Here is a 6,000-nt window from a genome sequence, read left to right as displayed (position 1 = left end):
TTTTATACTGGTTTGCATGATATGAAATAGCAAATGAACCCATAAATCAACGGATTACAGTTTCACAAGCTTTAGTTCTTAGCAATACGCTGGAATGTGCAATATTAATACAATGCCCACATACCATTATGCCCTATCAAGTGAATGCTTGCTGAATGTTCAGCATATTTTGTGGTAGACCCACGGTTTCTTTAGAACTTGCAAAAAATGCATTGTGTCACAATGGCCCTGTCATTAAGAGATCAAAAAAGAGAATTTAAGCAGCAATTACACTGCGAATATGAAAAGTAACTGTGGATAATGTGAACATGGACACTTGTAATCAGCCTTGAGGGAGTGGCTTCTTCCCTCCTACATTTACACCCATGCCAGTTTTTTTTCTTTTACGATTAAGGGTTTCAGATCGTGTCTATAACCAACTTTGAGGAGCATTACGATCCATAACTGCCAACGTGAATCAGAATTTTCCATGTAGATTTTATTCCGGGATGTTCTTTAAGGGTTAAGATTAGGATTAACATATTAGAGATTTTCCATAACTTTTGTCCATCGGGGACAAAAAATAATATGTAGAACATGTAATAACTGGAATATGAAATAGGTATGCTTTGCTCATTCTTCCACTGTACAGTCGTACAGGATGTGACTGAAATTCTGGCAACTCCTCATTCATCACTTCTGCAGCCATGCTGGGCCGTAATAAAACCCTTAAAAAGCAGGAATAAATTCACTTATCTTTTTTGTCTTTACTCACATTTGTTAATCCTTTTTCTTTTATTTAAGCTGGATGCCCTGCTTATGTAAATGAAAAGTAGGTCACAATGTATGTTACGTTAGGAATGATTTTACTTATGGCCATACGTTTCCAATCGTGACTGTAAGGAATAAAACAGCTTCCTTACAGAAGAGGTAGCACCTTAAATTTTAATAAAAAAAAGAAAAAAAAACTTCCTACACCCCCCGTGGGAGTGCTGTATCAGGCAGGTAAATGGGACTATGAAAGCTGATCTTCTCCATCCCCCTCCTGCTCTCTCACAGGTCCTCTTTTCTCTCATATACGGACGCCTTTGTTCTGCTCCGAGTCCCTCCCGTGTCGGCCCGTTTCCTGGGCCCCTCTGCTACCTGCCGGCACATTCCTGCCTCCTGCCGTCAGAGCTTTGTGAGAGCCTGGCCTCCACCCCATCTCAGATGTGAGTCTCGCACACACGACACACGGAGAGCTACTACTCAACCAAAACTCCAACATTCGACCAACAAACCCACATTCACGTACATTTCAGACATGACACCCCATCGACAGAAAGAAAAAAAAGCTGGGAGAGTCCTGCGTTTCTTCCTTTATTTTCTGTATATTTGTCTGTATGACTTCTTCATGCGTGCGTTGCCATGGCTTCGATGCAAAATCCATCATTAGGCCTGCAAGGCTTAATGGACAAACAAGGATGGCGAGCAAATACATGTGTGGCAAAATCTGTTGGTTGTATTTACTCCCTTCTTACCGTACAAACTGTCCCTGGAGCAGTTGTGTATCGTGTGATAAAAACAGATTTATGCCTTGACACCTGAGACACAGACAGCGAAGTCGGTCCCAGGAGACAGCCTAAACGCGTCTTGTTTGTGGTGTAAACCCACCACCCAAAACAGAGACAGTATCGTGACCAAGACGTCATCCCAAAATCGTCGCAGTCGGTCAGTCCCTATAGGTTTCGATGCATGGCATACCAGCTGTACGGTGAGATCAGGATTATTATCGAATGGGCACAGATGTCACGTGTTTTGAAAACTTTTTTTTTTTTTTTGCCGACTCGCTGGCGAGTGGTTTAGAATTCACCATGTTAAGTGAGAGAAGGGGCCCGGGACAGATGTCTGTGTTTAAGAATGGCCTGCTCCTCCTGAAACCCCACGCCCATATGAACCCACAGCTCGGCGAGCCAGAGCCCCCAGCAACAGCGGCGCCCTGAAACTGGAAACAATCCCTACAGCTCCGCCTGTCCATCTCCTCTGCAGCTAAGGCAAGAGCGTTCACCGAGAAGCCCCTAAGAGCCCCCTCTGGGTGGTCCTGTTTAGCACAACCCATTGAGAGGGTCAGGGGTCAGGGGTCAGCCAAGCAGTGTGTGGGAAACGTGCAGGGATGGTGGTTCAGGATGGGGGCCGTATAAGCTGGCCGGTCCTGACTTCCTCCCTCCTTTGCTTAGTTTATTTAACGCGGCCAGCCAGGGTGGGGTTGAATGAGGGCGAAATGTGCAGATGTATGGCACACTCCAGACTTATTTATAAAAGCATATCAGGGAACAGGACACTCAGACAGGCTAAGAGGATTCAGGAGGACAGATACTGTTTCACTGACACAAGGCTTACAAGTGGAATTCATGTTTCAGCCCCTCCTCTGACTCCATTTAACAATATAGGGTACGCCTGCTGTAATTATTTCAAACAGGGCCGTATGTCATGCATGCTCTCTGCATGAAATTTGACCAACTACACGTGTGCATCGTTCGTTATAGTGCCATCTACAGGATTGTGGGGTCAAGGACAACAGAGCTAAAAAAGTCAAACACAATTTGTTGATCTCATATCCTCCTTCTTCTACACGTGAAACGTACATTTCTGAATCCAGAACAATAACCTCCTTGTCAGTGACCTTATTCTTCCACAAACACAACTAGACAACATGGAGGAAAAATTGTGTCAACTTACATGTGGAGGCTAGACAACAGAAAACAGGCAAATGGAGACAAACGATGGTTTGTAATGTTCGAATTCGTTTGGTTGCTTCATGTTCCAAAAGCCAGTCTATATTGCCCTTCTCGTGTCCTTCAGTTTCTACTTTTATGTACCAGACCCTGTACTTTTTTCACTTCGACCTGAGCGAAGATGTCGAGTCAATACGTCTATCCGAGGTAATAATATTCCTGCGTGAGTAAAGAAATTGGTCTACTTTTGACAGTAATATTTCTTTGGACTTTTCAAAGCAAATTTGATCTCTGAAGAGTACCATCAGGAAAGGATATGACTTGCACGATCCTTGCTCCCACAGTCCAGAGATGAGGCAGGGTGCAGATGGATGCCTGGAGGAAAGCACCCCCCTGCCCAATAAATGAAAACCCATTGTCTCTGTCATACCAATCCTTCATCGCTGTAGTGTTGTGTCTACACAGCTGTCAAGGAGGAACAACACGGCGTTTTCCACAGATACGTGTTGGAAAAAAAAAAAAAAAACGAATCTGGGTGGAATACAATATTTCTGTGTTTGGCCCCCTGGCAGTTTCCTCTGTTCTGTTGTGTGAAGCGGAGGTGGGGTGGCGCTGCTAAGCAGGTGAGGGAACGTATTGTCCTCCAGGCCCGCTAAAGTGTGAAACACGTGTAAAGTTGTCTGCTGTGTGGGCTTTCTCACCCAAGCACAAATCTGGGAAGGAAAGCTGTGAAGCAGCCCATTTTCAGCCCCCTAGATGCTGACAAGCGTTCTGTTCGTTTCTGTGTGTTGAGAACACCGTAAACCACAGAATAAAGTTATCCTTTCAAAGTCCCAGATGGGATCAAGCAAAACTGGAATGGAATGGAATAGATAACACAAATGCAATACGGTTTACTGCAGGACAGAATGAACTCGGGGGCTAGTCAGTGTGGTGGTCGTGGAATAATAATGAGACGCCGAAGACAGTTGTTCCAATGTCGACAAGGTGATTCGCTCCCCTCCTACCAGTTTAGTCGCTGCCAACTTTTGAAAAAGCTGCATCAATGGTCACCAGTGACCGATATAGTATCACACAGGGAACACCCCACACAGTGCAGGCACAAATTTGTCAAGATGGGAAACTACTGTGAATATTTTAGTGAGCCAATGAATACCTGATTACCAAAAGGAATATTACACAAACATACAAATATGTAACAAGACATGTGAGTAACACTTTACATCGTGGTAACACTGTTACACTACTGTTCAGAAGGTTCGGGTCGTTCAGAAATCTTCTAGTTTTTCCATGAAAAAATATTTCTTTTTTTCTCCTTAATCAGTTGAAAGTGAAAGTGAAGTGATTGTCATTGTGAGACACAGCAGTGATTGTCATTGTGTCATGCGTCTTCTGTATTTAACCATCACCCTTGGTGAGCAGTGGGCAGCCATGACAGGCTCCCGGGGAGCAGCGTGTGGGGACGGTGCTTTGCTCACTGGCACCTCGGGATTCAAACCGGCGACCTTCTGATTACGGGTCCGCTTCCTTAAACGCTTTACTGCTGGGTGCAAAAGCTACCCAAAGTTGGTTAACCATGTATTCAAACCTAAAAATAAAATAAGGTGCACATGAACGTTTTACCTGATATTACATTCAGATACACTTTAAACTGAAATGAACATAGGTATGTGTATACAGACATATGCACTGTGAAAACTACACACAGACACAACTTTGTGTTTGTTTTATCTTTCCAACTTGGACACCTGAGTTTCATATAACACTCCAGGCTACTTCCTCACACTACGCTGCTTAGGTTTTCCACAAGTCAAAAGGAGTCTGCAATTAAAACCCTGACATGCCTACAGGTACAGCATATACACCGCAGCACAACTAATATCAGGGCTATTGTGTGTAGTAGACAGTAATAACAGAGATGATGACACTACAATTGAACCCCTGTTTCTTCAGCTTCAGCTGCTGACAGAGATCATAAAATCTTCTACTGTAAATTGCAGTGATGGCAGAAGGTGGATGGGTCGGATGAATCACTTTTTTGGGGGGTTTTATAGATCACGTGGATGTGCATGTCCGTTTGTAATGTTTACCTGGAGAAGAGAATTGAGGTGAACGTACATGGTCATCTTCTTAAAGGATCTTCTGCTAGTGCCAGACACAGGACACCTGCAGAGGTCTTTTGGAGCCCATACCTAGATCATTCAGGGTTGTCTTGATGTCATGAGGGGAAACCCAGTGTTTTTTCTTTTTTTCTTGTGGCTGATCAGTAGAAACACAAAACACGTGCCAGCCAATAAAGAAACCAGAGCCAAGCAACGTGAGGCCGCCTCGGGATCACGTTTTACTGTTTCGTTTTTCCCTCACAATTTCTATCCACCCACACACCAACTGTGAATTAAGGTCTTCTGACTCCCTTTCATCTCATCAAAATACAAACTTCTGGCAGAGGAGTCACTTTTTTCCTGCTTTGAAGGAAATTTCTGCAGTGTGGATGGAGGAGGATTGGAAGGGGGGTGTAGTGAAAGTTTTTTTTCTTTTGGGAAGGGAAGTGACATCATGGAAAAAGAGGTCTTGGCAGAGAAATGTGAAGACCAGGTGGGCTACTTGAGATTAAGAGATTATGTAAGATTAAAGTGACTGAGGTGCTGATAAGTACTGAGCTAGAGGGAGAAGGATTGGAAATACATACAAGAGGAGCAAGACATTTCATCTTCTGCTTGTCAGATTTGCTCCCATTGAGCTTTAAAACCATGATGCACCTTGCATGGGCCGTGGCCCCGATGATGTTCTGATATGAAGCTTTCCTTGGCCCGAGCAGAATCTTGGTGTAGATACACAGACTGGTGCCCAAGAGCAATAAAAGGTGGTCATTAGATGGGGGCGGGATGTCACAGGATGTGCTGAGGGCGTGCCAGCGGCTCCAGGAAAGCGGGCGGCTGAATCAGCGAGGGACCCGCCTCCTATTAGGGGAACACAAAGCCTCCCCCTTGTACGCCGCAGCCTGGAGGCGATGCCTGCACTGCTCTCTGTGCTCCAGCCCTCCAATGCGTTCTTTTTTCTTTCTTTCTTTCTTTCATTTATTTTTCCATTATCTTAATCTTAGATTCCAGGTAATCCCCATGTGAAACCTTCATCACAGATGCATCTTTGGTGGTCGTCTGGCATGAGGAGGATTTAATATTGTGAGGTAATAGCAGATGTAACGTAAACAGTTTATGGGATTTAGGGTTCGAATGAATGCTTTGCTTTGGGAGAAACGTGTGGCCCCTGTTGTCAGAGGTGAGTTGGCATCTGAGAGGAGGGTAAT

The sequence above is a fragment of the Denticeps clupeoides genome, chromosome 19 (genome assembly GCF_900700375.1).
Source record: "Denticeps clupeoides chromosome 19, fDenClu1.1, whole genome shotgun sequence".
In the NCBI taxonomy this organism is placed as follows: Eukaryota; Metazoa; Chordata; class Actinopteri; order Clupeiformes; family Denticipitidae; genus Denticeps; species Denticeps clupeoides.
Note: the sequence above shows the minus strand (reverse complement) of the source record.